Source organism: Nicotiana sylvestris, chromosome 8 (genome assembly GCF_000393655.2).
Source record: "Nicotiana sylvestris chromosome 8, ASM39365v2, whole genome shotgun sequence".
NCBI lineage: Eukaryota > Viridiplantae > Streptophyta > Magnoliopsida > Solanales > Solanaceae > Nicotiana > Nicotiana sylvestris.
Genome location: NC_091064.1, coordinates 28,727,923 through 28,754,899, shown reverse-complemented (window position 1 = coordinate 28,754,899; position 26,977 = coordinate 28,727,923). Strand labels below are relative to the sequence as shown.

Genomic DNA, 26,977 nt, shown 5'->3' with positions numbered 1-26,977 from the left:
CTAAGACTAGTAGTATTTTGAACTGATGGAATGCTACCCTGGTAGGAGAATACGGGTGTTGTTGTGGTAAATAAAGGATAACGTTTTGCCTTCGATTGAGTAATGGTCTGACAAAGAAAAGAAAGGTATCTCATGAATTGGACAGGATTAAAATACACACGTAAGGTGAATCACATTGGGATGCTGTGAGATATGCTTGTGAAAGTATGGTATCGCCCCAGATGGATCAGTCTAATCATTTCAGATGTTCCCTGATGAAACATGGACCCTAGCGGCAGTGTTACATAAAAGGTTAAGTTATCAGGGGTAGATTATAGATTAATATTGAGGTGAATTAACAATGGATGGATAAAAGTTATAAAGTATGAGATGAGATTAGGCCGACATTCTTAAGATGAATAGTACTATGGAAGCATTAAAGGACATAGATTTATACATATTGGATAAGCAATGAGAGTAACCTGAAATTTGGTAGCAGACCTCAGTAACGAGAAATTGAGGTAAGAGTTATGGTATAGTATGACCTACTTAGATGCAGTAAAGTCATACGGATGGATAACCAGGTCTATAAGATAAGATATAGCAATATTTGTAAGTTTGAAAAAATACTTAGCGAAGAACTTCAGTAATAGCTAAAAATAGGAGGAAAAAGGAAAGAAGAGATGCATAAGCATACTTACAAGGTCAGAGTCGTACATGTTGCATGATAGAAAGTATAAATAGTTACAAGACTGGAAGGATTCCGACCATAAGTCGTGGTGTGAGAAAGAGGCCTATAGGGGGGAATGCCCTGACCTTTGGATTTATTCATGGAACAGTAGCCTAGATGGAAAGAAGAGTAATAAAGTATTCAGAATACATAGGCTATGAAAATGATAAGTGCACCAGTCAACATTCGAGGACGAATGTTCCAAAGGAGTGAATGATGTTACCACCTATGTTTTCGTACGTGAAAGTACGGCATAAGTAAATTGATTAAAGCTCGAAAATGAGATATTGCATCCCACATTTTTCGTACGTTAAAGTTTTGTCGTAAGTTAATCGATTTAAGTTCAGGAATGGGAATATTTTAAGATTATAAGCATTTTATGCTATTTGAAACAAGTAATGAGTAAATTCGTGAAGGTGAGAGAGTAAGCAAATCGAAGAAAATGAATTTCGTCGAAGGTTGACATTTTGGGATAAAATATGGCCCGAGCTAAAATATCCGGTATTTATGGACTAGTACCATACAAGGTACCACATGGCCATGATAGCAAGGTATATAAGGTGTGTTAAAAGTGGGTAGTATTAAAAGTAATTTGAGATAATTCTTAATTATGTGGGTAATTTGTTAATTATTGGATAGCGGGAGATTATCATTTAATCATGAGATTAGTGTTTAATTAATGGTAATTTTGGATAAAGCTTTAACTACAAAAACGTGGCAGCCAACGCTTTATCAAAGTATGAATCTTAAAACCATAGAATAAGGTGGAATTAAGGGAGTCTTTTTGTGGCTTAGTCATTATGAAAGTGAGGCACACATCCATGTAAAAGAAATCTATAACTTAAGAGTCTTATGACTCTTAATTTTACCTCATACCGTTATTTGGATCATTTCATATGCATCTGCATATATCAAAGCAACGGAAGGCTTCAACAATTCAAATCAAAGTGAGATTTTGCAATTATAACGGAGTACGGTGCAATCTTTCTCAAGAATATCATATGGATTATTCCCTACTCCGATCTTGTCATTACGTCTTGTCACAATTGACGTATGTTAGAGGGATTGTCAAGAGAATTTACACATGTATGTTAAGGCTACCCCTTCTTTCTTTTTGGCATGATCCATACGATACAAACTAAACGAGCAAATACACAACTTCCATAAATGACTCTATTAATAGAAGTATTAGAGGTGCCTATGTTCTTAAACTCCCATCAATATTATTATTCTATTGTCTGTTCATGGGTCTCAGAAAATACGTAAGTGGATAAAGTTTTTTTCATAATATTAATCAGAGGCATAATGGTCTTATGACATTCTGAAAGATTTATTGACGTACTTCTTATGCATTGCATTCATTTATACATGTCTCGCCCCGAACCTCGGGGAGCGTGACCGGCGCACGACCGAGCGAACCCGGTCGAGCAAGACTATTTAGCCTTTCTTACCTGACTCATGCTATATCCGAAGAAGTAATGCATTACCATTTATTAAACATGGGAGAGAGAGTTGTTATATGAATGCTTAAACATTTCTAGTTAGATTCTTACTTAAGTGCAACATGCCATAGTTAAGTTTCCAAAAGTACATACAGTTGACACTCTAGTAGAGAAAAGTTTCAAAATACAATGTGATCCTATGACCACCCCGGCACCTATCCATGACCCACATAAACGTCTACGGAGCCTCTAAGGATACAGAAGACAAAAACGATAATGCTAGCAACAAGGCCCCGGCTATACCTCAAAATATGAAAATTTACACAAAAGAAGAACTACAAAACCCCTAGGAGAAATGGGGACTCACCAAGACAACTATTATGAGAGAAGGAGAGCACCACTATCTGCGATCGGCACTGTCAGCAACAGAACCAGCTACATCCATTCAAAGATGTAGCGCCACCAGCAAGAAGGGACGTTAGTACTGTCGAATAGTACTAGTATGTAAGGGAAACACAGTTCTTAATAGGATGAACAGTGAACTAATAGAAGGCAATTATAACATCAACAAGTACTTCACAGGATTACAAGGAAAACACCAGGTAAGGTTCACATGGTTCCAGTTAGGTCTTTCTATTCCTTTAGGTTAGTATTCTTTAGTGTCAAGTGCCATAACCCATAACGCCACCGTGATTTTTTCATGGAGTCCGGTCTCGGCCCGACCGGCTAAGCCATCCCAAGTGAGACATATCCAATCCATAATGATAAACAGAAATCCATTGTAAATGGCACCATGTGTACAGCATGGCGTCCGATCTCAGCTCGATCGGCTATGCCATCTCACTTGGGATATAACATCTTTCAATTATTCCTTAGTGTACATTTCTTTCCATTTTTCCATTACATGGCACCACGCACCTCATTTATTAGTTTATATGTCATGACCCGGATTTTCCAACCCTCAGGAGTCGTGATGGCGCCTACTAATGAGAGCTAGGCAAGCCAACCCTTAACTACCTTTTTCATTAACAATTTTTTTTTTCAATTACCAGCGATAACATGAAAACAATGAAATTAAATAAATAAGCGGAAGTCAACAATTTTTATTACTCAAGACTACGTCTGTTACAACTTTCAAAACCTCAATACCCAAAACCTAGCAGACTGTCTAAGAGTCACTACAAACAAGGCCTGAAGAAAATACAATAAACTATTTCTGAATGAAAGAAAATGAAACAGGAAATATAGGTAGAGGGAGACGCTAGGGCCCGCGAACGCCTGCAGGTCTACCTTGGGTCTCTGGGTGGACTGAAGGAAGCCCTCCAACTACTATCTGTAAGCTGCTCAACGATCTACACACAGTGCAGAGTGTAGTATCAGCACAACCGACCCCATGCGCTAGTAAGTGTCTAGCCTAACAACGGCGAAGTAGTGACGAAGCTAGGACAAGACACCAAATAAACATGTGCAATTTAAATATATATAGCATAAAGGAAAATGCAGAAATGACCAGTAAATGTGGGAAGGGGAAAACATGTTATGGGGGGAATAACGGTTCTGAATAGAAAGCATCAAGTAAGGAAAGTAACAACATAACTAGAATATCATCAAGAATCAGAAATTAACAATTTGCACGGCATCACCCTTCGTGCTTTTACTCTCGTTCTCACCAAATCAATCATATAATAACAGCGTGCATGGCATCACCCTTCGTGCTTTTACTCTCGTCCTCACCAAACAATATTTTATAACAAAAGTGTGCACGACATCACCCTTCATGCTTTTACTCTCCTTCCTCACCATATAGTCAATGATAATCTATACGGAATGGCACATCGTACGGCATGGCATCACCCTTCGTGCTTTAACGCTCTTCCTCACCCAAACAACAATCACATACAAAGGGGCAAGGTAGTAAACAAATAACAATAGAAATCCCAGAAGGGAACACAATTAAACAGTTAAATCCCGGCAAGGGAACAATATCAATAATCTCAGCATCGAGATAATCAACAAAGCAACAAACATCCTGAAACACGTCAAATGACGTCCGATTTCAACTAAATTTTATAGGAACAACTTAAAACATATATAAGACGTGTACCGGGCGCCAGAACCAAAATACGAGCCCAATACCATCGCTTTCTAATGAGATTTAATTTCCAATTTCCTTAAACATTTTCAGAAAACAATTTTTACTTAAAAATTCATTTCTCGAGCTTGGGACCTCAGAATTCGATTCCGAACATACACCCGCGTCCCATATTTTCATACGGACCTTCCGGGACCATCAAATCATGGGTTCAGGTCCGTTTGCCCGAAATGTTGACCAAAGTCAAACTTATTCATTTTAACATCAAAACTTAACATTTTTCACAAAAATTCATATTTAAACTTTCCGGCTAAGCGGCTGGATTGCGCACGCATATCGAGGCAACTCTAAATGAGGTTTTCAAGGCCTCGGAAGCACAGAATGGATAAGAAAACAGGTGATAACCCTTTGGGTCGTCACATTATCTCTTGGGACATAGATACATTGTAACAATTCCAGTCTTTCCCCTTATTTATTCATTCATATAATTTCATCATCTATGTCGATAAAGGATTATCAGATAAGGCATGCACACATAAGGAAAGATAAGAACACTTAGAGAACATAATCACATTTTCAACTATCATGATTTCAGAGTAAACATATAGAGAAATTTTGGAATAGAAGTCTGTCAACCAAGCATGTTAATGAAATCCATCTAGCGTGATCAATCCGAAACTCACGTCAACTATTTGGACACCAAGAATTCAACTCTAAGAAGAAGAGGGTTAGCCTTACATACCTCAGTGGAGTTTTCCTTAAATCCTTACAATAATTTCGGAATTTCCTAGCAACTTCGATCTATTTTATGAGAATTAAAAATTGAACCAAGAATTAGAGACATGAGTAAGATTCTAGCTCATTTGAGTATATTATCAAGCACTAGGTGTGCATTGTGGTTTTAGGACTCTTTTGTGAGAAATTTCCATCACCTTACACCCCAATTGCCATCTTTTTAACTCACAATCTTCCCCTACCCCATTACCAGTTATTCATGCAAGATAATCAATTCTTATAGCCATAAACCCACTTGTTAATCACTTATTTAAATGAAAAGTTTGAATTATGGACGAGGGCACAAGTTCTTACCTCTTAGGATGAAGGCCTAGCTACTTTTTACTTGATAATCTTCAAGGGTTTAGGCAAATATTAAGTGGAGACTTGATGAAGATCACCCGCTCTCTCTAGAGCTTTCTCGTTCAGTCTAACTGTAGGAAAATCACATAAAAGGGGTCTAAGGGGTGTTTTTAATGGAATGGGGTCGGGTTTTAAAAGTTAGAAAATAGGATCCCTGACACAATCTCCGATCGCATAATGGACATGCGACCCGCAAAAGGGACCGCAAAAATGGTCCCAAAACCCGAACAAATTGCCTGGGTATGTGAAGAGAATGTGGTTCGCATACACTGTTCTACGGTCGCATAATGCACCGCAGAAATGCCCCTCGCGAAAATGCCAAGGGGATTATGCGATGACTATGCGACCCGCGTATTGATTATGCGATCGCATAATTGGCCGCATAGTTGACCTCAAAATTAACCAACAAACTGTCTGACTCGACGACTATTATGCGGTCCGCATAGCTATTATGCGATCGCATAATGGACCGCAGAAATGCATTTTTTTGGAAAACTATTAATCCTTAACTTCGCACTACGAGATCTTATATTTTTGAGTAAAAATTTAACGGGGCTTTACATCCTCCCCCACTTAAGATCATTCGTCCTCGAATGAGGATCAGGGTTAACTCATTAGCAATCCTTATGTTACTTTAGCATTTTCACATCACGATCCATATCAACAGTCCCGAATTGACTAACTCCTTAAATTTCCAAAAATTTGGCCAGAGTTTCCTTTGTATCTATTCCTATCCACCTGTTAGAGAACCCCAGAAACATGTCCTAATAGCATTTACACAATCCATAGACATGACATAACTTGCAACAACAACAACCATGGACGCATAGGCAATATATAACCAAAATAGGACAGTTCTACATAGACCAATTCCAAGGATACATAGTTCGTAGGAACCAAATACAGAAGAGCTATTACATGCCTATACAAACAAATGTGGGTACTTCTTTTTCATTTATTCCCCGGCTTCCCTAGTGGCTTCTTCAACCTACTGGTTTCGCCATAACACTTTCACGGAGGCAATTTCTTTGTTCCTCAACTTCTAGACCTACATGTCAAGAATGGCAACTGGAATTTCTTCATATGACAGTTCTTCACTAACCTCAATAGTTTCAACCAGCACAATAGTGGATGGATCCCCCACTACCTTCTTCAACATAGACACATGGAATGGGTGTACCAATGACATATGGCAGCTCGAGCTTGTATGCCACCTGACCAATCCTCTGAATGATTTTGTATGGTCCGACATACCTCAAACTCAATTTTCCTTTCTTTCCAAACTGCATGATACCCTTCATGGGGGAAACCTTCAAAAATACCCAATAATCTACTTTGAACCCTAAATCTCTGCAACGAATGCCTGAATAAGACTTTTGGCGACTTTGAGCAGTTTTCAACCTTTCCTTAATCATTTTGACTTTCTTCATGGCCTGATGCACAAGGTCCGGCCCTATTAGTTACGCTTCTCCAATCTCGAACCTACCAATAGGACACATACATCTCTTACCATACAATGCCTCGAATGGTGCCATCTAGATACTAGCATGGATGCTGTTGTTATAAGCAAATTCTATGAGTGGCAAATGGTCATCCCAACTAACTTTGAAATCAAGAGTACAAGCATGCAACATGTCCTCAAGCGTCTGAATAGTCCGCTTTGCTTGCCCGTCGGTCTGAGGGTGAAAAGCAACACTAAGATTTACTTGCGTACCTAAACCTTGCCGAAATTTCTTCTAAAAGTTGGCCGTGAACTGAGCCCCTCGATCTGAAATGATTGAGACTGGAGGGCCATGCAACCTGACTATTTCTTTGATATACAACTGAGCATACTATTCTACTGTGTCGGTAGATTTAACTGGCAAGAAGTGTGCTGATTTCGTGAGTCGATCCACAATTACCCAAATTGAGTCGATCTTGCACGGAGTGCGCGGTAACCCTACCAAAAAATCCATGTTGATCATATCCCATTTCCATATTGGAATTTCTATGCTTTGAGACAATCCACTGATCCTTTGATGTTCTGCCTTCACTTGCTGACAGTTCGGGCATTTTGCCACGAGAAAGTCCGCTACATCCTTTTTCATGTTGTTCCACCAATAAACTTCCTTGAGATCATGATACATTTTCGTAGAACCTGGGTGCACGGAATACCTGGAAGTGTGAGCTTCTGCCATGATCCTTTCCCAAAGACCGTCAATATCCAGAACACATAGGCGGCCTTGGTACCGTAGGGTTCTATCATCCATGCCAAAGGAAAAAGTTATGGTCTTGTGTTTATGAATACCCTCTTTCAGTTGTGCTAACAATGGATCGTTGAATTGCTTCTCCTTCACCTCCGCCACAACCGATGATTCAGCCCTATTCTACGCAGTCACTCCTCCTTCATTAGAGTCTGCAAGGCGAACTCCCAAACTAGCCAACAGGTGAACCTCCCGGGCCAATGGCCTTTGATATGCCTCCAAATTAGCCAAGCTTCCCATAGATTTCCGGCTAAGAGTATCCGCCAAAACATAGGCCTTTCGGGGTGATATAGGATATCAATGTCATAGTCCTTGAGCAGCTCCAGCCATCTCCTCTATCTGAAATTCAACTCATTTTGCTTGAAAATATATTGAAGACTCTTGTGGTCCGTAAATATATCCACATGGACCCCATACAAATAATGTCGCCAAATCTTTAGTGCAAGTACCACTGCCGCAAGCTCTATGTCATGGGTTGGATAGTTCTTTTCATGGTTCTTGAGTTGCCTAGAAGCGTAGGCTATAACCTTATCGTATTGCATTAGCACACACCCAAGCTCGATCCTAGAAGCATCGTAATACACCACAAATCCCTGTATACCCTCTGGTAGGGTTAATACCGGTGCTGTAGTCAATCTTGATTTTAATTCTTGGAAACTCCTTTCACGAGCATTGGACCACTGGAACTTAACTGTTTTTTGCGTTAATTTAGTCAATGGAGAGGCAAGAGTAGAAAACCAAACCACAAATCTTCTGTAGTACCAAGCCAAGCCTAAGAAACTGCGAATCTCTGTTGGAGTGGTAGGTCTAGGCCAATTCTTCACTGCTGCAACATTTTGAGGATCAACCATAATTCCTTCCTTGGAGACGACATGACCCAAGAATGCGACAGATTCAAGCCAAAATTCACATTTTGAAAATTTTACATATAGTTGATGTTGCTGAAGAGTCTGTAGAACTACCCTGAGATGGCCAGCTTAGTCCTCCCGATTTCGGGAATACACAAGAATATCGTCAATAAACACTATCACAAAGGAGTCTAGAAAAGGCTTGAAGACTCGATTCATAAGATCCATGAAAGCTACCAGGGCATTTGTGAGACAAAAAGACATCAGCAGAAATTAAAAGTGCCCATACCGAGTTTTGAAAGCTGTCTTTGGAATATCCTACTCCCTTATCTTCATTGATTGTACCCGGACCGCAAGTCAATTTTTGAAAAACACGTAGCCCCTTGCAATTGATCAAACAAGTCATCTATTCTTAGTAATGGATACTTATTTTTGATTGTAACTTTGTTGAGTTGCCGGTAGTCAATACACATCCGCAGCGACCCATCTTTCTTCCTGATAAAGAGAACTGGTGCTACCCAAGGCGACACACTGGGTCGGATGAAACCCTTCTCTAGCAAGTCCTTCAATTGTTCCTTCAGCTCCTTTAATTCTGCCGACACCATTCTATAAGGTGGAATGGATATAGGTTTGGTGCCCGACATCACATCAATCCCAAAATCGATCTCCCTATCTGGAGGAATCCCAGGGAGCCCGTTTCAAAACAAATCGGGGAATTCATTCACAATTGGCAAAGATTCAAGGGTAGGCACCTCAGCAGTGGTGTCCGCAACTCGGACCAAATGATAAATGCACCCCTTCCTGATCATCTTCGTGGCCTTAAGGTAAGAAATAAACTTACCTTTTGGTATAACATTATTCCCTTCCTACTCAACAGCTGGCTCGTCAGGAAACTCAAGTCTCATGATCACCAGATGGAGTTATATATGAATGTATAGTATATTATATGTATATAGGATATAGAAAAAGGTTACGGTGTTATATACGCATTACTACCTGATCAACTGGTATACATAGATGATTTTGACCACAGTTGACGAGATGATATGATGGGATGCCCTCAGTGGCTGATGATGTTATGAACACATATACCTATGCACGACATGGAATTCATACGCATATGCATGACACTATGAGTATTTCATGATTTACAGAGTTGTTCAGACTTGCATGTCGAGTCTTTTACTCCACGTTTCTCTCATGTCTATAATTTACTAATTTTCATTCCTTACATACTCGGTACATTATTAGTACTGACATCCCTTTTGCCTGGGAACACTGTGTTTCATGCCCGCAGCGTGCTTGGGATGTGTCACGAACATGAAAGTGTGTCACGACCCAAAATCCCAAGCACGTGAAACTTATGTTCTTAAGGGGGATATGAAATAAGATAAATACACTACGGGCATGAAACCCATCATCCCCAGGCAAAAGGGACGTCAGTACAAATAAAGTACCGAGTATGTAAGGAATGAAAATCAGTAAATAATAGACATGAGGGAAACGGGGAGTAAAAGACTCGACATGTAAGTCTGAACAACTCTGTAAATCATGAAATACTCATAGTATCATGCATATGTGTATGAATGTCATGTTGTGCATAGGTATATGTGTTCATAACATCATCAAGCCACCGAGGGCATCCCATCATATCTTCTCGTCCACTATGGGAAAAATCATCAAGGTATACCAGCTGATCAGGTGGTGTTGCGTATATAACACCGTAACTTTTTTCTATATCCCATATACATAATATACTATATATGCGTATATAACGCCATTTGGTCATGGGCCAATGTACATGTATAAATGAACGCAATGCATAAGAAGTACATCAATAAATCTTTCGAAACGTCATAAGACCATTGCGCCTCTTATTAATATCATGAAATAAACTTTATCAACTTACGTATTTTCTAAGACCCATGAACAGACAATAGAATAATAATATACATGAGAGTTCAAGAATATACGCACCTCTAATACTTCTTTGAATAGAGTCATTTATGGAAGTTGTGCATTTGCTCGTTTCGTTTGTATCGTATGGATCATGTCAAAAGGAAAGAAGGGATAGCCTTAACATACCTGAGTCTAATCTCTTAACAATCCCTTTAAAACACGACAATTGCGACAACACGTAATTGCAAGATTGGAGTAGGGAAAAATTCGTATGATATTCTTGAGAAATATTGCACCGTACTCCGTTATAATTGCAAAATATCACTTTTATTTATTTTGTTGAAGCCTTGCGTTGCTTTGATATATGCAGATGCATATGAAATGATCCAAATAACATTATGAGGTTCTTTTAAGAGTCGTAAAACTCTTAAGTTATAGATTTCTTTTACATGGATGTGGGCCTCACTTTCATAAGGACTAATCCACAAAAAGACTCCCTTAATGCCACCTTATTCTATGGTTTTAAGAGTCATAGTTTGATAAAGCGTTGGCTGCCACGTTTTTGTAGTTAAAGCTTTATCCAAAATTATCATTAATTAACCACTAATCTCATGATTAATTGATAATCTCCCGCTATCCAATAACTAACCAATTAACCATATAATTAAGAATTATCTCAAATTACTTGTAATACTACTCACTTTTAACACACCTTATACACCTTACTATCATGGCCATATGGTACCTTTTATGGTACTAGTCCATAAATACCGGGTATTTTAGCCCGGGCCGTATTTTATCCCAAAATATCAAACTTCGACGAAATTCATTTTCTTCAATTTTCTTACCCTCTCACCTTCACGAATTTACTCATTACTTGTTTGAAATAGCACAAAATGCTTATAATCTTAAAATAATCTCATTCCTGAACTTACGTCGATTAACTTACGACAAAACTTTAACGTACGAAAAATGCGGGATGTAATATCCCATTTCCGAGCTTTCATCAATTTACTTATGGCGTACTTTCACATATGAAAAAATGGGGGGGGGTAACATCATTCCCCCCTTCAGAACATTCGTCCTCGAATGTTGACTGGTGCACTTATCATTTTCATAGCCTATGTCTTCCGAATACTTTATTACTCTCCTTTCCATCTAGGCAACTATTCAGTGAATAAATCCAAAGGCCCTTACATTCCCCCCTTTAGACCTCTTTCTCACACCACGACTTATGGTCGAAATCCTTCCAGTCTCGTAACTGTTTGTACTTTCTATCATGCAGCATATACGACTCTGACCGTGTAAGTACGCTTATGCGTCTCTTCTTTCCTTTTTCCTTCTATTTTTAGCTATTACTGAAGTTTTTCGCTCAGTATTTTGTCGTACTTACGAATATTGATATATCTTATTTTATAGACCCGGTTATCCATCCATCTGACTTTACTGCATCTAAGTAGTTCATACTATACCATAACTCTTACCTCTATTTCTCGTTACTGAGGTCTGCTACAAAATTTCAGGTTACTCTCATTGCTTATCCAATATGTATAAATCTATGTCCTTTAGTACTTCCACATTACTACTCATCTTAAGAATGACGTCCTAATCTCATCTCACACTTTATAACATTTATCCATCCATTGTTGATTCACCTCAATATTAATCTATAATCTATCCCTGATAACTTAACCTTTTATGTAATAGTGCCGCTAGGGTCCATGTTTCATCGGGGAACATCTGAAATGATTAGACTGATCCATTTGGGGTGATACCATGCTTTCTTAAGTGTACATCACAACATCCCAATGTGATTCACCTTACGTGTGTATTTTAATCCTGTCCAATTCATGAGATACCTTTCTTTTCTTCATCAGACCATTACTCAATCGAAGGCCCAAACGTCATCCTTTATTTACCATAACTACACCCGCATTCTACTACCATGGTAGCATTCTATATCTTCTAAATGCTACTAGTCTTAGACTTTTTGCATTTATTCGGCTATACTGAGCTTTCTACAACTTAGAGAAACCATTAGCTTTCTTGTTTTCATGGGCTTAATCCTGAGGACTTATCAATTTTCGTTACCCTCTCACTCGCCCTTTCTTATCCTTACTCCTGTCTTCTAGAACCTTATCGCTTCACCATACAGTAGGTTGCAACCCACACATATCTATTTATATTACTTGCAACCTTTCAAATTGCTTGCATCATAGATTTCCTTATGTCATTTTGGAACATCAAGCGACATATCACATCATCTCTAACTCTTCTCTACTCTCTTAGTCAGGATTTTCGATACCTAGACCATAGGCTGGAAGATATGCTACTGACGATGCTGCTATTATTCCTAGATACTGAATCCCCGTGCTTCTAGCTCTTTTATCTGAAGTATGGACTATTCACGATCTTCTACCTTTGAATATCTCGTACATTGTTCACCTTTACCTTACTTAACTTATAATCTCGCATCGTATCTTCTACTTCTTTCATGACTCCCTTCCACCTAGGTGTAATTCACGTCCATAACTTGAAGCTCTACTATAATACTTCCACCTTTAGTGCATACATAATCCAATGGGAGCTTCATACTGACTTCTTATGAGGTTGGTACTCTTCTCACAGGCTTTATCATAGAGCCATTCTAAAATATGGCTACTGTACTATCTCTCTTGTACCTCTGATATTAAGAGTTATTTTGTAATGTTCTCAATCATGATGTCTATAATTTTCTGGGTCCAATAATCAGAATCCTGATTTTCTTAGTTGATGTAACTCTTTAGTTTCCTCTTCCTTCTGATTAGCCTTTCTGTAGGCTTAAGCTATCTCCTGATCTGTAGTTCATGATATTAGTTATTATATTTAGCCTTTCATGGGCACTATGGAATATCCATGATATAATCCTTTAACAATTCGATCTATGACATAGGCCCAATTATTTCTTTAACCTATACCAGAGTCTTCTACGGCTGTATGATTGTCAACATATATGATGCATGGGTAATACTTCGAAATCTTAAGTGTGCTCATAACGTAGCTAACTCTGGATCATTGATCGAATGATTCCTTTCGTTCCTTCTCAGTTTTCTGTAAATGTAAGCTATTAAATGTAGGAATTGTCTTATTACCAATAGAAGTTCGGGATTTGAATTCTTATAAGTGAGCTCTACCACACGATCTAAAGTAAGAAGAAAGAGTGACAGTCCTAAATGCCCTATAACCTCCTGCTTATAAGTGTGTTGCACAACACACCCATAAACAAAACTCTACTAGACACGACTTGTAGACTCTCTTGGACAGAACTGCTCTGATTCGACTTTTGTCACGACCCAAACTGATGGGCCGCGACGGGTACCCGATACCTTATTCAACCAGGTACCAACATAACGTATCTTTTCATGTCATACTATCATAGATAACTGAGCCGGAAGGGTGCCATGAGATAAGTAGAATACAACATGTGATACCAACTTATACATAAGACATACAGGCCTATTAGACCAAAATAACCACTCGTATATTGAACATAGGTCGACAAGGCCATATAATCTTTTACGTACATGACATCTGTCTACAAGCCTTTAAGAATATATAATTTTCATAAAGGCCGGGACAGAGTCCCGACATACCAAACAATACACGTCTAAATCATACTAACCAGACAAACAATTCTGAAGCAAATGGAACGCACCAACATCTTCAGCTGAGCTGATTGCCTACTTGGAGGACTCTCGACCTGTCTATCGAGACCTGCGGGCATGAAATGCAGCATCCTCAGGCAAAAGGGATGTCAGTACTAATAATGTACTGAGTATGTAAGGCACATAAATAAATACACAATAGACATGGAAGAAATATAGGGTAAATGACTCAACCTATAAGTCTGGATAACTCTGCAAATCATGAAATAATTATAGTGTTATGCATATGCGTATGAATGTCATGTCGTGCATAGGTACATATTTCATAACATCATCAGTTCTCTAAGGGCATCCCATCATATCATCTCGGCCACTGTGGGCAAAATCATCAACGTCTACCAGCTGATCAGGTGGTGGTGCATATATAATGACATAACCTTTCCCATACCCCATATACATATATATACGTGTATATAATGCCATCTGGCCATGGGTAAATGTGAATGTATAAATGCATGAAATGCATATGAAATACGTTAATAAGATTTTCTCTGAATGCCATAAAACTCAATATGCCTTTTGGATAAAAATTATCAAATACGTACTTTTTTTAGACCCATGAACAGACGATAGAATAATAAGACTTATGGAAGAATATGAATATACACATCTATTGCATTTCTATGAATAAAGTAATTTATGGAAGTTGCGCATTTGCTCGTTTCGCTTGTGTCGTATAGATCATGCCAAAAAGAAAGAAGGGATAGCCATAACATACTTGGAGTAGGGAAAACTCCATATAATATTCTTAGAGAAGATTGCACCAGCACTCCTTTAGAACAACAAAATTTTACGTTGCTACGGTTCTAACAATTCTCGTTGGAATTGTTTGGTTGCAAGAATTTTGTTGAAAGCTTTTTTTTGGATTGCGTTTAGCTTCTGTTCGAGAAGAATTTTGAAAAATGTTTTTGATTTTCTTTGTCCAAAATGAAATGAACCAAAGACTTGTAGTATTGACTTTACACGTTAAAGTTTAGCTTTGGTTCTTGATATACTTTGAAATAGGAAGAAAACACATTTAAGAACCAAGCTTGTAATATAGACTTTACCTTTTAAAATCTTGATATCCTACCTAGCCACCTAAGCCAACATGATCCTTAGTCATTTGCTTAGTTAACGTTATTGCTGCCACGTTTTGGAAGGGGGGAATTTTAGTCTTATCTCTTAATTTATTAAATAACTAGGTAATGTCCCATTAATCGATAATTAACCAATTACCTGTATAATTAAGAATTATCTCAAATTACCTAAAAATACTACTCATTTTTAATATACTTTATACATTATAATATCACGGCCATATAGTACCTTATATGGTACTAGTCTATAAATATCGGGTATTTTAGCTTGGGTCGTATTTTATTCTGAAATGCCAAACTTTGACGAAACTCATTTTTTCGATTTGCTTACCCTCTGACCTTCACGAATTTACTTATCCCCTGTTTGAAATAGCGTAATACTTATAATCCCAAAATAAATCTCATTTCCGAAGTCACGTCGACTAATTTACGATGAAACTTCAGTGTACGAAAATGTGGGACGTAACATTTCATTTCCGATCTTATATCAATTTTCTTGTGGCGTACCTCCACGTACGAAAATATGGGGTGTAACACTAGGAATGCATAGCAACGAGATTGAGACCTACCAATCTGACCTCTACCTCTTTGATGGGCTCTCACTGGCTGGCCTCCACCTCTAAATGCCTAAGCTCTACCTCTGGTTATCTAACCCATGCCTCTAGCTGCTGAGTGGGCGGTGGAGCAATCAGTACCAGAATCATAACACAAGTACCCGGTTGTGGCACACTACTCTAAAGTATGGGGCAGTACGTCCTAATATGACCCATACCCCGACATTCTAAGCACTCACTATACTGATGTGGCTGCTGAATCCGGGACTAACCATGAAAGTCCAAATAACCACTGTGATAGCTCTGAATGCCTGGTGTACTGATGGGAGCTAAAGGTGCACTATAGGCTAGCTGCTCAAGACGAGACCCATAAGAACCACAAATGCGCTAAGCACCACGTGATACCTAAAATGCTAACTGAACCATCCTGATAGAATGACCTCTACCAAATGAACCCCTTCCACCATACGAGGCACCACTGAATCCCCAAAAATGATGAGGCCTCTTCTCAAGAACATCCTTTCTACCCTGGCCACTAATCGTCTTGATCCGCCTAGCAATCTCCACAAATCGAGTGAAAGAAATATCACCCTCAGTCTCTCTGGCCATTGTAGCCTGATGCCGTAAGTAAGGCCATCTATAAATCTCCTCACCCTCTCCCTCTTAGTATGGATCAAGATAAATGCGTGGCAGAACAAATCCATGAATCTTATGTCATACTGAGTAGAGATCATGCTACTCTACTGGAGGTGTTCAAACTGAATGCAGAAGACCTCTCTTCAAGTGAAGGAAATGAACTTCTGCCAAAATAGTTGTGAGAACTAAGCCCAAGTGAGAGGAGGTTAACCTGCTGGTCTTCCCCGAACCTATTCCTACCACCACCTCTTGGTAGAGCCATGCATCTGAAACACAACGAAGTCAAATACCTTGGACTCTACCATACCTATGTTGCACAATACCTTATGGCAACGGTCTAAGAAATCATGGGCGTCCTTATAAGGTGTACCACCAAAGTGAATGGAAAACAATCTGATGAACTTGTCCAACCTTTTCAGCCCCTTGGCTGACATCAGGAGTCCCTTCCCAGACTGTGTAGAAATAACACGCTGAACTGCTCCAACTGATAGAACTGTTGGGGTCTGATATCCATGAGCCATCTACTCTTTAGAGTGTGAGTAGCGAGAGTTTGGGCTCCTCCGCTAACCTAAGAGATGGCTGATGCTCCTATGCCACGTTCTTTATAATACCCACCAGGTAGACTAGGGCGTTCTAAAGCACTGGGGTAGGAATGAACCACTCTGGAAGCTGAGCTGGTCCAACTGGCATGACCAGAATAAGGATCTCGTCATTCTACTCGATTTGAGTATCTGCAATAGGTGATCCTGCATGTGCTCTAGGTTGTGCTCTTCCTCTACTCTAGCTCTACCTCGGCCCTGGTCCCTACCCCTAGTAGTGACTACAGCCTTGGGCTTTGACTCCTGATCAATTACTACTATAGAACATGTCCTCACCATCTATAAGAATAAGAATAGAATGATTCAATCTTCACCAGATAGAATAAATCCGCACGATAGAGAAAAAAGAAGTGAAATTTCCAAATCCTTATAAGCTTTAGAAGATAAGTACAGACGTCTCCGTACTGATCCTCCAAACTTTAAGAAGCTTGCTCATGACTCGTAAAACCTAGGCAACCTAGTGCTCTAATACTAACTTGTCACGAGGCTGTGGTGGCGCCTAATGTCCACATGCTAGCCAAGCCAACATTACCTATTCATGTATTCATAATACTCCCTTTGTTTCAATTTATGTGAACATATTTGCTTTTTAGTCTGTGCCAAAAAGAATGACCCCTTTCCATATTTGGAAACAATTTACCTTTACATAATGATTTATAGCCACACAAAATATATGTGCCTCATTTTACACCACAAGATCAAAAGTCTTCTCTTTTTTCTTAAACTTCGTGTCCAGTCAAATGGGTTCACATAAATTGAAACGGAGGGAGTAGTAATTTTTAAAAGCCAATTAACAGGAAAATAAAGTTGTAAAACTTTAAAATACATAACAAATTCCATACTCGTTGTCTATTCTAAATCCAGAATCTGGAGTCAAAAGTACATCAGCTGCTATAAGTGCTACAAAAAGGTCATGAAATTATAATACAGCTGTCCAAATAAAATAAACAGTATAAAAGATAAGATTGGGACTTTAGGGCTGCGAACATCGTACATCTCTAACTCAAGTCTTCGAATAATGATAGTCTGTCACGACTCGAATTTTCCACCTCCGGAGTCGTGATGGCGCCTACTAATGTGAGCTAGTAAACCCAATTATTGAACCATCTACCTTTTTATAAATTTTATTCTCTTTAACAATTACGAAGAAATAACATTTAAACAATGGAATATAACATAAACAGAAGAAAACAATAAACCATCGGAACATGAATATCTATTACAACTGTTTGAGTCTAGATTACCCAGAACTGGTGTCACAATTTCACAGACGGTCTAAGAATACTACAAATAAAGGTCTGAAACAATTAATTACAACACAGTTTCTGGAAATACATGTAAGAAATAGAAAATTAGATAGAAGAAGATGCCAAGGCCTGCGGACTACCTCGGGTCGCCTCATGATCGTGAATAAGCAATCTTACTGCGGTCCGAAGTCTACAACACTGGAGTCTACACAAAAGATTGCAGAGTGGAGTATCAGCACAACCGACCCCATGTGCTGGTAAGTACCTATCCTAACCTCGGCGAAGTAGTGACGAGGCTAGGACAAGACTACCAAATAAACCTGTGCAGTTCAATTATATATAGCGGGAAAGAAATACAGAAATAAACAAGTAAAGTTGGGAGGGGAAAACATGATTCGGGGAATAGCAAGTAAAATAGAATATCAAGAGAATTATTAAGGAATCAAAACCACCCACTAACAAGAAAAATGGAACAAAGGCAGATTTCACTTTCTTTTCATATCTCGTGGCAGGCGTGTCACCCGCTCCTATTTCACTTGTCTTATGGTAGGCGTACCACCCTCTCCCAATTTATTATATCTTGTAGTAGGCGTACCACCCGCTCCCATTTCACTGGTCTTGTTGTAGGCGTACCACACGCTCTCATTTTATTATATCTTGTGGTAGGCATACCACCCGTTCCCATTTTATTATATCCTTGTTGCCGCGTGCAACCCGATCCACATATAATATTGTTGCGGTGTGCAACCCGATCCATATATAATGTTGTTGTGGCGTGCAACCCGATCCATGTATAATATTGTTGCGGCATGTAACCCGATCCACATATAATATTGTTGCGGGAGTAAGCCGATCCATATATAATGTTGTTGCGGTGTGCAACCCGATCAATATATAATATTGTTGCGGCGTGCAACCCGATCCATATATAATGTTGTTGCGGCGTGCAACCCGATCCACACATAATATTGTTGCGGCGTGCAACCCGATCCATATATAATGTTGTTTCGGCGTGCAACCCGATCCATATATAATATTGTTGTGGCGTGCAAACCTATCCATATATAATATTTACAATAATAACGAGAGTCCCGAAAAGAGATCAATAAGGTCTACACTGTCCCAGCAAGGGATTCAACAATATAAGCAATCATGTCCCGGCAAGGGAGAAATATCTATAACCAAACTTGATACCACACCTAACTACCTCAGTTATGACCAAACTCGTTACAACATCTAACCACCTCAGCTATAACCAATCTCGTCACCACACCTAACTACCTCAGCTATAACCAACTTCATTCCGACACCTAACTACCTAAGCTATACCCATAATCCCTACCCAACACAAAGAATCATCAACCTAAGCATCTGTAATATAAATTATGAACACAATGCAAGGGAACCACAATTCAACAATAGCCCAGCAAGGGGGTAACATAATGATCTATTCTCTTTCTCACTCTTACTTCACAATTCACTTCATAACTCGAGCCAATGCTCTAGAGTTACAATTATCACTTATACTTTCACATCTTATTTCACAACTCAAGCCAATGCTATAAAAGTTCAATTGTCACATATACTTTAACAATTTCGCTATACAACTTGAGCCAATGCTCCTCAATGTTCATAGGTCACAATTCTTTCCACAAACTTTATACAACAATTAGAAATCTTCACCAGGGCATGAATAATACAACAAAATCATGAAAATCACAATATAAGACTCACGGTCATGCTTGACACCAACGTATAGATACGCATCACCATGCCTATATGTCGTACTCAACAAGAAGCAAATAGCAAATAGGACGCAACCCCTAATCCCTCAAGCTAAGGTTAGACCAAACACTTATCTCAATGCCACGAACACAATTCACGATTCAATTATAGCTTTACCCCTTGATTCCACCACCAATTCGCTCGTATCTAGTCACAAGTTACTTAATTATATCAATAAATGCTAAATAAATCAATTTGAATGCATTAAAATGGATTTCCAAAGTTTTACCCAAAAAGTTAAAATCGTCTCGGGCTCACATGGTCAAAACCAGAGGTTTGAACCAAAACCCGATTACCCATTCCCCCACGAACTCAAATATTTAATTTGTTTTGAAATCGGACTTCAAATCGAGGTCCAAATCCCCAATTTTTTGAAAAACCTATGTTCTACCCAAAACACCCAATTTCCTCCATGAAAATCATTGATTTTGAGTTGAAATAATGTTAAAATATGTTAAGGATTGAAGAAAATGAGTTAGAAATCACTTACCAATGTTTTGGAGAAGAAATGTTGTTTGAAAAATCGCCTCTTATGTTTTTAGGGTTTTGAAAAATGAAAAATAACTAAAAATCACGTATAAATATACTATTCTCAGGTGCCCTGTGCGGACCGCACAAAACCAACTGCGGCCGCACAGCACTACTTGTGTTCTGCAGTGATATGTCTTAGTATTTTGGCCATAACTTTCTCTAGAGATATCCAAATGCCTACGGCCGCACGATCCTATCTTCCAAAATAGGACAAGTGAACCTGTGCGGACCGCACAAAATGGACTACGGCCGCACGATCACCAGTGCGGACAACACAAAAACTAATGCGGTCAGTACTGCGGGTTTAGAGGTTTGTACTTCTCTGAACCTGCAAAATCCATGTTTTTAAGCATAACACATCCCGAGACCTACCCGAAACTCACCTGAGCCCTCGGAACTCCAAACCAAGTGTGCATACTAACTCAAAGATATTATATGGACTTACTCGTGCGATCACATCCTCAACATAACATGTAAAATCATGAATTAAACCTCAAAACTCAACATTTTCATCAAGAACTCTCAAAGTTCATAACTCTTCAACCGGAAGTCCAACTCACGTCAAATAAACTCCATTTTTACCAAATTTCACTGTTATCTTTCAAATACTATAACAAGTTTGTACCGGGCTCCGGAACCAAAATACGGGCCCGATAACAATAGTTACAAATATTAATTCTTTTCTTCATTTCTTAGATAATTCAGTAAAACAATTTCTTTCAAATATTGATTTCTAAGGCTTGGGACCTCGGAATTCGTCTCCGGGCATACGCCCAAGTCCCATATTTTATCGCGGACCTTCCGGGATCGTCGGAACACGGATCCGGGTCCATTTGCTCAAAATATTGACCAAAGTCAACCATATTCAAATTTTTAACTCTAAAAATTTCTATTTCTCATATTTTCACATAGAAGGCTTTCCGGATATAGGTCCGGACCATGCACGTAAATATTTTGAGCCTTCTATGTGAAAATAGAATTTTGTTCTGAGCCTCAAAATTCAGTGTTTTAAGGCTTCAGAACACTGAATTCACTTGCAACACACGTGATGACCCAACCTTTTGGGTCATCACATAGTCCGAGCAAGCCTCCAATATACGATGCTAGGACCACCACCAGAATCTGCACAGGAAATGCAAAAGTATAGTATGAGTACAACCGACCCCATGTACTCCATAGGTGTTGAGCTTAACCTCGACAAAGTAGTGATGAGGCTATAACAACGCACTCACTATGTACCTGTATGAGTATAAGTACAAACAATAGAAGAATAGAGACACAAGGATTAAAAAGAAAATCGGGACAAAAAATGCACTAGTGAGGGCCACAGAATATCATCTATGCTTCAATTTACAATACAACACAGATTTTGAACCAACAATCAAGAACAATCATAAAATATCTTATCTGTTGTGGCACATAATCCAATCCTAAATACCATATCAACATCCTTTGCGGTGTGCAATCCGATCCCATATACAAGATCAATATCCGTTGTGGCTTGAAACCCGATCCCAAACATATAACATTTATGTAAAATACTACAAACAACTATGACATATTTAACAATGAAACACAATTAGGAATTAAGCAAACGAAGATATAAGATAGATAAAAGTGACTATTTAACAACATACAAAACATAAGGCAAGTAAAGGAAGGGGAGCCTTGGCGTAACTGATAAAGTTGTTGTCATGTGACCAGGAGGTCATGAGTTCGAGCCGTGGAAACAGCCTCTTGCAGAAATACAGGGTAAGGCTACATACTATAAACCCTTGTAGTTCGACACTTTCCCTGACCCCGCGCATAGCGGGAGCTTAGTGCATCGGGCTGCCCTTTTATTAGGCAAGTAAAGGCAGACAATGAATGAAGACATGGAAAATATAGCAAATTAAGGTATGTGACAAATGAAAGCATGAATTTAACAAGTAAAGGCAAGTAATAATTAAAGCATATAACATGTAATAACATGGAATAAATGAAGGCAAGAAGTAACGGAAGACAAATAACTAAGTAGACCAACCCGCATGTTTAATCCATGACAACATATATACACTCGTCACCTTATATATACGATGTCCTCACACATAAATGAAGTAAAAAATAGACCAATCAAGTCCTATTTCCCTCAAGTCAAGGTTAACCACGACACTTACCTTTTTTTGGAATCAAATCACCAATCAACCATGGCTTTTACTTTAGAACAGGCCTCCAAACTAACCGAATCTATCCAATTATCATTCAAACAATCCAAAACAAGATTTAAAAACTACCCATTAATAAAAATGGTTCAATATTGATCATATTTCAAAAAGTCAACCATATGCTTGCTTGTTTTAAATCCGAGATTCGGACCACATCTCGATTACCCATTTGCCCCGAGCTCGGTGATACGATTTGTTTTGAAACCTGACCTCAATTTGAGGTCTAAATCTGAATTTTACAAAATTTCTGAATTTTATCCAAACCCCTAATTTCTACCTTGAAATTCATAGATTTGAGAAAGAAATTCATGAAAATGTATTGGGAATTGATGGAAAATTAAATAGAGTTGCTTACCAATGAATTTGGGAAGGAAACGCTCTCAAGATAATTGGCCTAATTTTTCCAATTTAGTTGTAGATGTCGCAATTGCGAAACATTGATCGCAAAAGTGGCCAGTGCAATAATGCCCCTGATGTCACAATTGCGACTAGCTCTTCTCATTTGTAAAGTCCCTCCATCTCGCAAAAGCGGAATATTGTTTCCCAAAAGTGAAGTTGTCACCTAGCTGCCTACATCGCAAATATGATCCATACATCCAAAATGCAACCACCCTCTTGTTAGCAATTGCGATCCTAACTTCACATTTGTGAAGTCCTCAGTCACACCCCAAATTCCATAAATGCGAGCCTGACTTTGCAAAAGAGAAGCTCACATATATGAGCAGGTCTTCGCATTTGCGAGACCTATAGCCTATCTGCACAAGCAAATGCATTAGCAGTTCAAGACCTTCCTAAACAAATCCAAAACTCATCTGAGCCCCTCGGTCTCCAATTCGAATATTTACACAAGTATATTACATAATACAAACTTACTTGCTAACTCAAATCATCAAAATAACATCAAATATCAAGAATCGATCATCAAAACTCAAAATTTCAACTTTGCAAATTATTTTTCTCAGTATTTTTTAAATAATGCGCCGAAACATGCTGGGGTCACCCGAAATCCCAACCAAACATTCGTACAAGTCTAAAATTATCATACGAACATACCAAAATTGTCAAAACACCGATTCTAGGTCATTTACAAAAGACATTGACCGTGGTCAACTCTAACCTTATTTTAAGTCAAAAATTATGTTTTTCTCAGAATTTCACATTAAAGCTTTTCGAAAAAACTATACAGACCATGCATGCAAGTCATAAATTATAAAATAGGGCTAGGAGAGTTCTCGGAATATAGAAATAAAGAGTAGTATTCAAAATAACCTATTGGGTCCTCAGAAGATATGATGTCATATTCATTAGTGCCAGTACGTAAAAGGATCATCTTTTATGTTAAAAGTGTATACGTTCAATTACGACATCGAAAATACATCCACTCAAAATTGCATAGTAAAGGCAAAAACTTGTGAAATTATCTTAAAGTTAACAAAAACTTGGCCTTGCAAGGAAAAAATAAAGCTAAGTAATGCTCAATGGCTCGGGGGAAGCATATTCGGATCCAGGAGAAGCAACCTGAGTAGGTGAAGAAGTAACTTGAGAAGAATCAACAACTTGGGAAAGATAACCTTGCAGGCCCGGGGATGAGGCATGAGATTTAATATCGTCATCTTCATCGCCTTCATCTAATTTATCCTTCGAGGATTCCTCTTCAGAAGTGTAAAGGCTCATAGCTGGTTGGAACGTCTTAATAGCTTTTTTGGATTTCTCAAATTCGACATTAAGATCAAAAGCCTTGTTACGAGTTTCATTCAAGGTATCGAAGCGAGTACGAAGGAACGTCCAACTCACATCTATCTTAGATTTATTTTCAAGGGCTTCATACTTTTCATCTCACTGCTCGAATGCATATAATATTTCTTTCTCCACTTCAACAACCTCGTAAGAAGCCTTCAAAGGCACAAAAAAAGATTCAAAAAACCTTATCCTGTCTGAAGAGGCACGTAGATCTTCTTTTGTTTGGGTGTACTTTTGAACTAATTCACTCGCATATACTTCCTTCTCATCGAGAAGATATTTTAAATTCTATACAGTAGTCTTGGAATGATGCTCAACAAAGCTCGCTTATATCTCGTTCATCTTTCCTTCTATCTACTTCACTTTCGCCTTCCTTGTTGCCAGCTCAGAAATCATCACTTTGACTTGTTGTTGGAGAAACTCCTTCTCTCTATTCGAGACTTCATTTTCAATTTCAAGACTTTCAAATTGTGTTTTCCAATCATCATGCTTTGCTGACAACTTAGCAATCAATTCTCAAACCAAGCTATCCTCTTCATCAACTCTGTATTAGTCAAATTAATCTATGCAGTAAAAATAAGGTTGAAGTACTATGCAAATTCGAGAGAGAAGAGGAACAATAAGAAAAAAGAAATATATCCAGAGAGCCAAATGAGCCATATCATTCGCAAGAGTAATTCTGGAATGAGATTCCAACCTTTTTAGGGATGATAAGCTTTTGCAACCAAGGGGTGGACCGATCAAATCGACTTAGAAGATTGAGTTATCTCAGGACCTCTATTACCATTTGCCATCTTTCTTCTTTTGAAGGTCCAGCTTCGTCTCGAGCGGGAACATGGTACCAAAGCTGTGGGAGATTGATCACCACTAACAAAATTAGAAGGATGGTATTCACAATCAAAACCACTGAAACTTTGGTCAAATAAAGCTTTGCCTGACTCTGAAGCGCGTTCAAAAACCTCATCATCCAACAATACTAAAGGAGTTTTTTCCGGATCATCAATCAAGGAAGTTGAGTTTCAAAGGAAATGATTTGGGGACTGCTCCGGTCACCTCCCGAGTCAACTTGCTTTTTACTAGACCGTTTTTTTTTTTTTAGATAGGACTAACAACTTCCTCTCCCCCCTCCTTAGAAGAAGGTGCCTCCTTGCTCTTTGTTTTTGATGAGGCTAACTTAAAATTAAGTTGTTGGCCTACATTAACATCAAGTAGTAGCCGAAGTGGAAGGAAGAGTTCCCCGAGATTCAAATCTTACAACATGTGAACAAAGAATTACAAACGGAAAGGCATAAATATGCCTATTTTGCAAAAAACTTACCATCAGACTTTACTTTTTATTAAACTTTCTTAGAAATGAGCTTCCATATTTTCTATTCAATGGGAGTAAGGGACATCATTGTTGAGACCCAACCATAAAAGTATGAAACTTCTCCGAATACTTCCTGGGTAGTTGCACATAAAGAGTTTGTTAGTTATAAACATTCACAAATATGGAAGAAAGGCAATTTAAAAGAGTTAAAGAAGACATACGGGTAAAATTCTATTTCTATGGAAATGGATGATTACGGTTGAGTCTACTGTTTGGCCTGGCAAGTTTTTGTAGGAAATTAACTTTGAAACTTTTCCTATTTTACCCATTGGGTATTTATAATATCCTCGAGTTATTTCATTAGCACTTAGCATATTTTTGACATAAGAAAACTCTTGAGAGATATTTGGAACCTCTTGGTTCGAGTTCGACTTTGGATTACCTATTTTAAAAACTTTGATTCTTGAGGGTAATCTTCTTCTCCTTTTTTTATATCTAGGGTTTCTAATTTATCATTCTTCGGAGGCGGTCAGATTGTATTTCGATTGTTGCTTGAGACATTCACTTAGAGTTTTATATTTTCTTCTATTATTCATTATTCACTACTTTGATTATCTTAATCAAACCTTGCTTTAATTATTGCTATTTTCATATTTCGCTGCTTTGTTTATCTCGGATCATATCAGTTGGTATTAGAGCAAAGACTCGGATATTTTTCTAAAAAACCCGCGTTCCTCAATCTTGAAATCAAGATCTAAATTAGTAAAAAACAAAAAAAAAAGGCAAAAAAGTATAGTTCTTGTTTTCGACTAAACCCTAGTCGAGTTACTCGCAAAAAAAAAACCATAAAAGAAATTATTGAAGTGTTCTTATTGATTGTTGAGGGAAGATTACTCTTGAGAAAGAAAAATTCACTGAGGATTCTTATTAAGGACGAAATAGTGCTAGCTCGCATTAAATCGTTCTTAATATTTGCAACTGATTATTTTTTTTCTTGCCAATTCGTTTGTGTTTTTCTCATTATTTTCATAGAAATTTCCTGGCTCACATCCTTAGTTTTTAAAAGTCCGTTCTTGATTACATAAACTCAACTCTTAAATTACTTTCAAGAAAACTCATTCTTGGATCGGTGATTTTATAAGTTGGTCTTGAACTTTAAGGATTTCCAAGGAATGAGATAGAGATTATATACGGTGAAATGTGAGAATTCATAATCGTG

The 26,977-nt window shown here is 38.3% G+C and overlaps 1 long non-coding RNA gene across 1 annotated transcript; it reads right to left on the bottom strand.

The window, feature by feature from the left end:
• Window positions 1-23,944: 23,944 nt before the first annotated feature.
• On the bottom strand, window positions 23,945-26,027 carry LOC138874581 (uncharacterized). Its single transcript, XR_011401601.1, has 2 exons — window positions 25,147-26,027; window positions 23,945-24,993 (listed from the first exon to the last, which is right to left on the bottom strand). It is a non-coding gene; the product is annotated as an uncharacterized lncRNA (long non-coding RNA).
• Between the last annotated feature and the right edge of the window lie 950 nt (window positions 26,028-26,977).